Here is a 12895-nt window from a genome sequence, read left to right as displayed (position 1 = left end):
TAAACCTCTCTCTCCTGCCTCCTCCACCCTCACCTCCAACAACAAGGGCGAGGAACTCATGGACTACTTTGTTACTAAATTGAAATCATCCGTTCAGCTGCTTCTGCCTCTTCCCTCCCTCCCCTAGTCAACCAAGCCAAACTTCCCCTAAGGTTCCCCCTACCCTAGCCCTGAACTCACATCTTTCTCTAATTTCTCTCCTATCTACCCTCATGCCCTCTCCGAGCTCATCTTGATCATGAGACTCACCTCCTGCTCCCTCGACGCTATTCTCATTAAACTGCTGACCACCCAACCTCCCTTCCTGGCCCCCATGTTAGCTGATATTGTTAACGGTTCCCTCTCTTCGGGTACTGTCTCCCTCCCCGTCAAATCTGCCATCATCACCCCCTCCTCAAAAAACTTAACCTTGACCCCTCTGTCCTTGCAAAATACCACCTCATCTCCAGCCTCCCTTTCCTCTCCAAAGTCCTTGAACGTGTTGTCACCTCTCAAATCCGTGCCCGTCTTTCCCACGACTCCATGTTTGAATCCCTCCAATCAGATCTCCGCCCTTGCCACTGTACTGAAATGGCCCTTATCAAAGCACAAATGACATCCTTTGCGACTGTGACAATGGTAAACTATCCCGCCTCATACTTCTGGGTGGGACTGCCCTCGCCTGGTTCCATTCTTATCTATCCAGTCATAGCTAGAGAATTACCTACAATGGCTTCTCTTCCTGCTCCCGTGCCATTACCTCTGGAGTCCCTCAAGGATCTATCCTTGGCCCCCTCCTATTTGTCATCGACATGCTGCCCCTCGGTGACATCATCCGAAAACATTATGTCAGGTTCCGCATGTACGCTGACGACACCCAGCTCTACCTCACCACCACCTCTCTCAACTCCTCCACTATCTTTGATTTGTCACACTGCTTGTCCAACATCCAGTACTGGATGAGCAAAAACTTCCTCCAATTAAATATTGAGAAGACTGAAGTCATTGTCTTCGGTCCCCTCCACAAATTCCGTTCCCTAGCCATCGACTCCATCTCTCTCCCTGGCTACTGTCCAATGCTGAACCAGACCATTCGCAACTTTGTCGTCCTATATGACCCTGAGATGACCTTCCGACCACATATCCGCTCCATCACCAAGACCGCCTACTTCCACCTTTGTAATATCGTCCATCTCTGTCTAATCTGCTATTGAAACCCTCATCCATGCCTTTGTTATCTCAAGACTTGACTATTCCAATGCTCTCCTGGCTGGCCTCCCATCTTCCACCACCCATAAACTTGAGCTCATCCAAAACCCTGCTAGCCGTATCCTAATTCGCACCAAGTCCCAAGTCCAAGTCACCCCTATGCTTGCTCCCGGTTCGACCACGCCTTGATTTTAAAATTCTCATCTTTGTTTTCAAATCCCTCCATGGCCTCGCCCCTCTCTATCTCTGTAACCTCCTCCAGCCCTATAACCCTCTGAGATCTCTGCACTCCTCCAATTCATTCTTGCGCATCCCCGATTTTAATCGCTCCACCGTTGGTGGACATGCCTTCAGCTGCCAAGGCTCTAAGCTCTGGAATCGCCTCCCTAAACCTATTGCCTCTCTCTCCTCCTTTAAGACAGTCCTTAAAACCTACTTCTTTGACCAACACCGGTCCTAATACCTCCTTATGTGGCTTGGTGTCAAATTTTGATAGATAACACTCCTGTGTAGAGCCTTGGGGCGTTTTACTACGTTAAAGGTGCTATATAAATACAAGTTGTTGATATATATTAATGGCCTGGACTTGAGTATGCAAGGCTTAATTTCCAAGTTATCAGATGGCATAAAACATGGAAATGTAGCAGTGAGAAGGATAGTAGCAGACTTATAGAATCATAGAAAGGTTACAGCAAGGAAAGAGGCCATTCGGCCCATCGAGTCCGTGCCGGCTCTATGCAAGAGCAATCCAGCTAGTCCCACTCCCCCGCCCTTTCCCCGTAGCCCTGCAAATTTTTTCCTTTCAAGTACTTATCCAGTTCTCTTTTGAAGGACATGATTGAATCTGCCTCCACCACAACCCAGATCCTAACCACTTCAGGAGGACACAAACAGACTGAGGAAATGGGCAGTCACATGACAGATGAAATTTAATGCAGAGAAGTGTAATGTATTTCTGGAGGAAGAATCAGGAGAGGCAATATAAACTAAATGATACAATTTCAAAGGGGACTGATGATTTTTGACCCTAATAAAGTTTGGTTGCTTTTCACACCAATTTGTTAAAGATAGAGCAGTTACTGTAAATACTGATGCATAAATCACAATGTCCTTTAAAATATAACTCCTCCAGTCCCTTAGTGTGTGAATGCGCTGCCCAATATGGTACTATACATGGAAACTAGCAATCCATGGATCCCAGCAGGAGTAAGAGTTGTATTATAATTGGCCACAACGTCTCCAAGCTAGGGAGAATTCCCACTCTTGATCACTCTCCTATGGTCCCTGCTTGAAAACAAACATTGTGGACATTGAGCGTGTATAGTGTCCAACTCGGTCGTTCAATTCTCCATGTCAAGTTCCCACACTCACCAGACGAAGGAGAAAGCCTCCGAAAGCTTGTGATTTTCAAATAAAACTGTTGGACTACAACCTGGTGTTGTAAGATTCCTTACATTTGTCCACTCCAGTCCATCACCGGCATCTCCACATCATGGAAAATGTAAGTAGTTTAGCAGTATATTTTTGGCACCTTTTGGAAACCGCCTTAAAGCCAGATTCCAGAAGCCCAAAAAAGCCATTTCCCTGGTTTAGTAAAACAGTTATCATTCCACAGTTGTTGATCTAATTTATATGATGGTGTTGTTTGCAGGAACCAGTGCAGTAGTTCCGTGGATTGGATTGCCAGCCTTTTGTTGCATTATATTAACTACTCCAAACTCCAAGGTGCCTGATGAAGTATTTGTGCTTTCTTTGTCCAATGCATTATCTCAATTTGCATGTGACCTTCCTGCAAGAAAGTGGCTTTTACCAAAATAACTTGATAACAGATAACAGGGATATTCTTTCAATTATGTGCTCTTGTGAACCTTTTTCAATTGGACATCCCAGTTTCTGAAAAGGTAAAGTAGGCCACTTAATTGAATTGTTCTGAACCATTCAGATAACAAGGGTGCAATAACCAACTAATCCAGGGTGAGAACGGTAATTACTCCCTCACAAATCTCTTCACTCCTCTCCTGAAGACACAGGGATACAGGTCCAAAGGTATCAGCACCATTCTTCATGTATGAACGTAAACAGCAATTGTCAGTGGGCTATTTGATCATAGATTGCATCACAGCCAAGCTCAATCCTAGTCATATGCAACATCTGTCTGCACATGTTTTCCAGCAGCGAGCAAGGCGGGGTGGGGGGGGGCAGTGAGAACAATTGTAACACTTTAACTGCTGCCCTGGCTGAGAATAATTAATTCAGCATAGATTAGGGATTGAAACAGAAATCACCTTGGTCTATATGGCTCAGTACCACATCAAGCGATCCATTTACCCATTTAGCCATTGGGTAATTCCAAACAGATCTTTTTAATGCCTCTATTCCCCAAAGGGTTTAAACTAATATGGCAGTGGGAATGGAAAAAAAGACAAGGAAGCAAAACAAGCAAAGGCAAAATGGGAACAATAATTGATAAAAGTGTAAAACAAAAGCTCCCAGTGGAATCCTAGGTTTTATAAATAGGGGTGCAGAGTACAAAAGCAAGGAGGCAATACTAAACCTATACACATCATTGGTTAGACCACAGTTAGAATATTGTGTCTAGTTTTGGAAGCCTTCCTTTAGGCAGGATGTCAAGGTCATGGAGAAGATGCAAATAAGATACATGAGGATGATACCAAGAATGAGACGCTTTGGTTAAAAGACTTGAAAAACTGGAGCTCTTTTCTTGAAAACAGATATTCATGAGGAGATGTATTCAAAATTATAAAATTATTGATCAAAATTATTTCCCAGCCATCCCTGATCAGCAAGTTGCCTTTTAGCGCACGTTTAGTGTTGGCAGCTCAACAATTTTATTTTAATGAGGCCCGACCATGAAGTCAATGGAAAGGACAATTAAGCAGGGTGAATAATAGGCGGCTGACAAGATATTGTCCGTTTTATACCCCTGCTGAAGTTTAAAGTTCCAGTGTCTGTCTTTCCATCAATTAGGTTGGACGTATTCCTGGAGGTTTCATCACATAACCTGGCGTATTCAACAGCCCCACCCAGCCAATTTCCCCATCTCCAATATTTTTATAACTAATAAATGAAAGTGTTCAAAGAAAATTAATAAAACACACAATTTTTGTAAATGTCCCTATGATTTTTCTCCTAGGTTGCTTGCAGCAGTATCCAGGAGATTCATTATTAATTCCTGGAGACTCCAGGACAATCCTGGAGGGTTGATAATCCTACCATCAATCCACCTTATTATAATTGCTACATCATTTAGATGGAGACAGAACGTGGCTCTTTGCACATGCATGGCCATTTTCAATACCTTTCCTTCAGTTTTCTGTTGTGATGATGGGTGGTAGGTAAGCATGTGCTGTCTACAGCTGGAGTTACAAATAACAAAACAAGTTTAATTTATTTTTTTAATCCTTGCGGGGGAGGGGGAGGCTAGCTACCTGGCAGTTTAGTGATGGGAAGTATCGGATGCCTGCCAGTCTAGTGGCAGGGTAGACATCCTTTTTCTCTGGAGGTGTTGGTGGCCTAATCAGTCGGAGAGTGGGAACGACATTTGTGTAATTATATCTGGATCCAATCCTTGCCAGCATAGAAGTGAGTGTGCTTTCAAATTCCCAAGTGGTCTATTGTCAGGGGAAGGGTGTGGGGGAGAGAATACATCTGTGCTGTCTCAATGTAGGCTCGCACACCAGTACTAAATTGGAATTTGTCTTCAACTTCAGACATCCATGGATTTTAGGCGCTCTGAAGTCCCAAAACCAGAATGCTCGGTTCTAATATTTGCAATGCTTCATGTAACAGCAACAATCTGTCAATCAGAGTACAGTTGTAAAGGTGATCATTTGCTGTGTGTCAAATGGATGTGATTTTTTTTAATGCAGCCAAGTTTCTGATTTGTAGACACCAGGTTTGGTTCATTGGTTTCCTAAAATGCATGCTGTCAGGGCTCTGTCAGAATTGTGCAGGAATTAGGACCCACAGCTACTAGGTTCTGACAAACCTCTTCACGGCAACTAAGAAAGGTGGAGCTTTAAACAGAAATAATTATTTATACTGCTTTCTACAGGAAAAGATTTTCCAACTGGGGAAAAATAACTAACTTGCTGCTGAAGGGAACTGTTGACTAGGAATAGCTCAAGATTTGATGGGTTCGAAATAAAGGGGCTAAAATTGTCCAGTATATGGTTGAATATAAAAGACAGTAAGTGATGACTTTGCCCTACTAAACCCACTCTCGAGACAGAACTGACCTCAGGGTTCGCTCACTCTGTCATGATTTAGTACAGTTGGTGACAGCCACTGTGCCAACATATTTGTTATCCTGGAGCTAATAGTGCAAGATATAATACTGCTAGCCTGGCCCTTTAAAGTCTTGATGTGAGTAAGACTACCCTGAAAAGAATGTCTCACCTTAATTTTGCTACACACGATGGTCAGAGCCTATCCTTCACCTGTTTTTTCTCCCCAAAATCTTAACATTGTGAAAAATGCAGAAATACATCAGCAGAACCTAAGTTACAAATTGCAATACGTCATCAAAACATACAGCTGAGAGGTAGCACGATATCATACTTCAACAGGTGTATGTCAGGTGCCAAGTTAATTGTATAAACTGTAGGATATTTAAAGAACAGCGTGAAGAGAGACAGAATGAAAGTTTTGTATTTGCTTAAAAAAAGTCCGCTTTTAAACCCCCTGCGCTACTTTTTTAAAATTCTCTACTGATTGAAAAGAGCTAACTGTTCCATCAGTAGATACTCAGCAGCTGCTAAATCGCACCTTATGTGTGAGTTTCAAATGCGCGTGTGCTCAGCTATATGCCACTCCTCTCTCTGTAGCAGAGCATGTGAGCCATATAACGACACACTCAGAGCTCACCAATGATGAGGGGCCTTTTGCCATCTTGTTGCCGGTGCGCATTTGTCAACTTGTGAGCTGAAATCCACCGAGCGCTGATTAGTGCCCAATTAGCAGCTGTTCCTGAAAAGCTGTTTGAAATCGAAATTCAAACCCAAGTAGAAGAAGCTGTGTTCATTCCTATTTATCCAAAAGAGCTATTTTCCAATAAATTTCTAATTGGTGTTAATTTCTGTGAAATCGCTACACCACTGGGCAGCGGCCCTCAGGTAGGACCTGGGGAGGGGGCGATTGGGAGCTGGGAACGGTCTTCAGAGCTGAAATGCAGCAGCAGGAGTATTCCTCCCAACTCCACAGTCAGGTATGTATATTTTACATTGAATTACATAGAATTTACAGCACAGAAACAGGCCATTAGGCCCAACTGGTCTGTGCCGGTGTTTATGCTCCACACGAGCCTCCTCCCACCCTACTTCATCTAACCCTATCAGTATATCCTATTATTCCTTTGTCCATCATCTACTTATCTAGCTTCCACTTAAATTACAAAACCGCCAGCAGTGGTCCCTTTAAGGAGGCTAGGCTGCATCACATGTGGATCACATTGTACTGGACGCAGCTGACTCAGCACCAGCTGCGTTCAGGGAAAACTAATTTAGCAAAGGGGGCATCAAACAGGCATTAGGCATCTTATTTGCATATGAAAGGGGCCTAACGCCTATTCCAGGCACAGGTCCTGGACCTCTCCTTTGATTCCCCCAAAAATATTTAAATGAGCGGATCCTGAATTATCGGTCATGGTCAGCCTCTCTGGGTGGAGGCACAGCCAGCACATCATGAAGTGTCAGCAGTGGCAGCTCTCTTGCCTCTGAGTCCGAAGGTTGTGGGTTCAAGCCCCACTCCAGAGATTTGAGCACATAAACCAGGCTGACATTTCAGTGCAGCACTGAGAGAGTGCTGCACTGTCAGAGGTGCCGCCATTTGGATGAGATGTTAAACCGAGACCCCATATGCCCTCTCAGGTGGACGTAAAAGATCCAATGGCACTAATTGAAGAGTAGGGGAGTTCTCCCCGGTGTCTTGGCCAATATTCAACACTCAACCAACATCACTCAAAAACAGATTATCTGGTAATTATCACATTGCTGTTTGTGGTACCTTACTGTGTGCAAATTGGCTGTAATTTCCTACATTACAACATTGACTACACTTCAAAAGTACTTCATTGGCTGTAAAGTGCTTTTGGACATCCTGAGGTCTTGAAAGGCGCTATATAAATACAAGTTCTTTCTTTCTTTCTTTGATTTGCAGCAGTCCCAAATCCATAGTGTCTGCCTCAATACAAATTAAGTAATTCACTGTGTGATGCACCTTGAGACATTTTGGCAATGTGATTCTGCACTGTATAAATCTCCTTTTAAACTTGCCATAGTGTTGAACCAGGCTGCACTTTTTGAAGGTGGGTGTTTCTGGCTGTACCAGGACAGCATGCCTGTAAATGATTTTACACAGAGAGACATCATCCTCTGAATTGTTAAATTTGAGGTAATTTACCTGCCACTGCTGTGTGGTTACTCTAGTCAATCCTATAGTGGCCACGAACACGCTGTATCTGACTAATACATGTCACCAGGTGTAAGGCGCACATTAGAAAGGCCACAATTCACCTAAAAACTTAGTGAGTGTTCATATTCTCCAGAATATATTTTCCACTGGCTAATGAGAGGACACAAATTTAAGGTAATTAGCAAAAGAACCAGGGGGGAGATGAGGGGAATATTTTTTATGCAGCGAGTTGTTATGATCTGGAATGCATTGACTGAAAGGGTGGTGGAAGCAGATTCAATAATAACTTGTAAAAGAGAATTGGATAAATACTTGAAAGGAAAAATTTGCAGGGCTATGGGGAAAGGACAGGGGAGTGGGACTAACTGGATAGCTCTTTCAAAGAGCAGGCACAGGCACGATGGGCTGAATGGTTTCATTCTGTGCTGTATGATTCTATAACAGCAGCAATGGAATAACATTGCAGTGACTGATTATACAGGCTGCTCCACTGCCCAACCAATGGCTCTGTTTAGTGAACTGCAGTGACCTGGTCAATGAAAACTCTTATGAATCACCACAACCAAAATTATATTAAAACAAAAAGAACATTTCCTGTAAATTAGATTGAGGTAGTCAATTTAAACGTTTTGTTCTACACTCCCAATTTCATTAATCGAGGAATATTTGTCATTTAAATGCACAGCAAACATTGTGCAATATTGCAGCTACTGTGTCCATGGTGATGTTATTGTGGTGTCTATTCATTGTAACATGTTTCAAAAAACTTATATTTAAAAATTCAATGCATATTCAAATGTCAGAAAATGGATGTAGAAATTATATGTTACAATGCCAAAAAGCATTGTGGCTGTGGAAGTATTAATAAAGAAATTAAATTATTACTCTCTTTATTGCCTTACCTCCTGTGACAGGAGGTTACATTTTGTGCTGACAAAGCAGCGCTGAGAAAAAAAATACCACTAATTTTTTCTTCTCTCTGTTCCACGTGCTAGTCGGAAGATTCAGAAGTCACTTAACATGTCAGTGTTTGCACTACTGAAATCCTCTGACATTTCCCTGATCCCCATATGCAAATGTTCAAACTGCCTGTGTGAGGCAAAATCATCTTTGTACCTCCAATCAGCCTCCCCATCTCGCCTCACTAAAAAAAAAGAGGAGAAAAAAAAAACAAACAAGTCATATTCATCAAGGTAATTGTGTGGGTACTTTCAGTTCCAAACTGCCCAGAATGAAGGATTGAACTGCTAGCGGCGGCTGTGGCAGCCATGAATCATGGTCGGCTACTTCAGGGCCCCACCACCATAAAACAAAAGATGTTGATGAAAAATGCTGCAATTAAGTGATTTGATTTCTGCTCCCCCCTCCCCCCCCCTCCACTCCCTTTCCCACTCCATCCATGCAGGCCTGCATTGCAGAGATTGATGGGAAAAATTACTTTCTGTGATCTCTGACAGAGTCTTTGAACAATTCTGCAAGGGGGGAGGAAACAAATCAAACTCATATTCGAACAGTCATAAAAAATCACGTATGATGTTTCGCAAATGTCCCAGCATTTAAAGAGACCATGCACCCTGTTTCTTAGTCCCACTTCGATCTAAAACTGAAGCTACCATTCCCATCAAATCCAAAGAAAGGGCCCCCCAAATACAGTTTGTTAATATTACTATTATTCAGTCTGCCCCTTCAAAGGCATTCAGAAGTACTGCCAACTCCCTTATATTGTGATACATTAAACTTGTTGATGCGGACAGATAAGCGGAAGTTGGTGCTGAGCAACTCATGTTTCCACGAGGTAGTAAATTTAACTGTCGAAGGCAAACAAGAAAGGGGCTGTTTCCCTAAGCTTTTTCATGCAGAGAATCAAACCCCTTAAGCTCAGACTGTTTATCCTATTTTCACCACCATTTCAAATGTACCTTTTTCCACTGCAGTCTGCATCTGATATAATGTATTTGCTGTCACTGGTAAATAATTACTCACCTCAGCATACATCACAGACATAAATTTCAATGCGAACTAAACAGTTCTAATATTTCTTGCCATCATAAATTGTCAGGTGAGTGCGTGCAGAAAGACTGCATTAAACTGTGGTTCACCCTTGCACATAGAACTTGCAAAACCTTCCTTCTCTTAATTACAAATTGTCAAATACAGGATTGCTCACGCAAATTACCAGGAAGAGAAATCAGCTGGAAATTTAAAATAAAATATTTCTCACTTAACATTAAGTCCACTAAGCCATAGGCACTTGAAGCCTGGAGAATTTTTTTGGGTATGCTGCTAAAATGCACAACTGTTTCAATATAATGTTTTAATTAAGGTTTACACTGCAAATAACTATAGCAACGCACTGACATTGAGTAAAAATATTTCTGTATTTTGCATTATGAAAGAAACAGATGTCATGGACGGTGGTGAAATGTGATAAGTATCTCCACAAATAAGGGTAACTGGATAACTGGGGGGTGATGAATTCACAAGTGAGTTATAGTGAACCTCAGAAATAGAGGTATCAACTGTGACACATACACATATACCAGAAATAACATTACAAACTAATATATATATATTTACATATGCATATATATATTCTCCAGGATTTACTTAGAAGGTCGAAATTCATGAAACTAAGTGTAAATCTGACAATTTGATCCCTCTGACCTCTGCTATAATCTCCCTAGGTATCGAAGAGGTGACTTTTTGGAATTTGCTTTCCCCATATGGAGTTTCGCCCACTGGGCACTTCTCTCAAGGCTGATTCCGCAATCTTGTATCACATTGAATGTCTCAAAGAACTTCTAATCACTCAAGGTGATCCTACAGAGTACCTCTAATAATCCCTTCTAGCAACTTGCCTATAATGGAAGTTTAGCTAACAATTTCCCGGTTCTGACTTGTTGCCCTTTTTGACTAGTGGCATTAACATAAGCCTTTCCCTAATCCATACACACGCAAATATTAATACTGGCCCTCCCCCACCCCCACCAACTCCGCCATTGGCAAATGCATTGCCTAGTACAGAACTGAGTTATACATGCTGGAAGGTCTGAAGTTCAATCCTTGGTCTGTGCTGAGCAGTGTTACTGAAAGGAATAAAGGTCAGACAGAATTTCCTGATCTTTATCTGGTGACCCATGTTGGAAAGTGCACATCCATGCATGTTGAGTAAGAATTGGATTGGACTTAACTATGGTGCCGTCGATAGTCAAATAGCTAGCACTTAGGCCTCAAAAATCCTTGGGGTTTCTCCAGGTTCCTGCAGTAACTCTGGTGGGAGACTGGTGGCAGTCCCCGTAAAACAGCAGGGAACCAGCCTTTATCCATCATTGTTGTATGTTCGTATGTATCACATGAGACCTAATTTATCACATTACCATATGTTGAACTGCTAACAAATGCCATAGCACAGCCACTGAAAAATTACCCAAAATTCCTCTTATAAAATCGGATGTGCAACAAATCGGGTCTTTGGTCTGCAGAGTGCAGGCTTCCCTGCTGACCTCCCCTGCTAATCTGAAAAATTAAAATCAGTCTTCACTACCCATGCGCAATGCCATGGCACACCGACTAGTTGTTTAAAAATGTGAAACTTGCCTCGGAGTTGTTCTGTTGTTTTGGCTTGAGAGGATGGAAGTCAGGGTAGGGTGTCAATCACATGGGAATAATAACCCATTTAAATGTAGTAGAATAAATTTGTCTAGTAAATTTGCTTAGGTTACAATAAATTAGCCTATGATTAAGAGTACATAGGAATCGCTGGACGAGAAAAGACAAAAGTCCACCTAATTCGTTTTCTACCATCCTGGTAGTTGCATGATATAATGATAATGGAGTTGTTGACTCATCATGGCAATCAATTTCTATCAGTTAGTCTACAACAGACCCAGATATGAGGTGAGGAAAGCTTTAAGTAACACAAAAGTATTACGCGAAAGTGTTACGGGAAGTGTGTAACAGCATGCTCGAAATGAAAACTTATTAATGTGAGTCTGCTTCGGGCAGATTCAATTCCAAATTCTTAAGACATTGGGGGAGAAAAATTCAATAGGGCCCATTTTCGGGCGCGGGTAGCGTGATCCGCTATTACCCCACGCCTGATGGCCCCTACGCAAGCAGCACATGAACTTCGAGCTGCCTGCTACTTACCATGATATCTCCGTGCAGCCAGCGCTACCCGCACTGCTGAGAAGCTGCACGGAGAATGAGAAAGTCAGAAATCGAGCGTGCTTAGCGCACGTCATCAGCAACCTGCACCTCTTAAAGGTGCAGGTGCACATTTTAAATGGGACATACACAGTTCACTAGGAGGAGGGAAAGATTGCCACAAGGATGGTAAGACCAGCGCGAGAGAGGGTGGAAAGGGCGGATGAAAGGAGGGCCAATGTGTACCCGCAGGGTGGCAGGAGACCCTCCAGAATGCAGCTCTGCAGGCATTGTCAGGCTGTGGCCCAGGAAGTGAACGCCAGGAGCATGGCATCACGCACGTGGGTGCAGTGCCGAAAGAAGTTCAATGATTTGACACGAATGGTCAAAATGAGTGAATGCAAGTGTCAAGTGGCACATCCAACCAACTGCACAGCTGCTCCACGCAACACACCCCCTGTCACCCACCCACCAACAAACGCAATGCCCATCCATACGCAATGCTGCACTCGCCATGCTGCATCTCAACCGCACATAATACCACAGGTATTACAGGTATAACACTCACAGGTCACACATACTGGCAGCTATTCGACCACAACAGGCACATCACCCACACACCTTGCAGGATACTCATTGACACACTGTCCTCTGTCTTGCAGGAGAAGGTGGTGCATAACAGCTGGCAGCAGGAGAGACCTGAGGGTGGTCGGGGACGTTTACACGTCCTCACCCCCTAGAGGAGACAGTGCTTCGGATCATTGGGTGGGCCGTTGCTGCAGCCGTGACAACACTGGAGGTCCCGATGAAGGGGGGTCTCTGCATATCTAATGCTCCTTCTCCTTTCCCACTTCTCCCTCCTCCCATAATCTTTTCTGATTCACGTGCTGCACATGCTGTCGGCACGCACCTCTTACTTGCTCCTCTCCCCACTCCACAATTCAACCTGTTTCCCTTTGTCATCGCAAATACCCAAGAACACATGGCGGCACCGTCCGAGGAGGAGGAGCAGGAGGGAGACACTGAGAAGCCACACTGTCACTCGATCTGACACTCGCTTCCACCAGCTCAGAGACGGAGACTGCACGTCCTTTAGAGGTTAGGTTAGAAGAGGGATCTGCATGTGATG

Source organism: Heptranchias perlo, chromosome 5 (genome assembly GCF_035084215.1).
Source record: "Heptranchias perlo isolate sHepPer1 chromosome 5, sHepPer1.hap1, whole genome shotgun sequence".
Lineage (NCBI taxonomy): Eukaryota > Metazoa > Chordata > Chondrichthyes > Hexanchiformes > Hexanchidae > Heptranchias > Heptranchias perlo.
Note: the sequence above shows the minus strand (reverse complement) of the source record.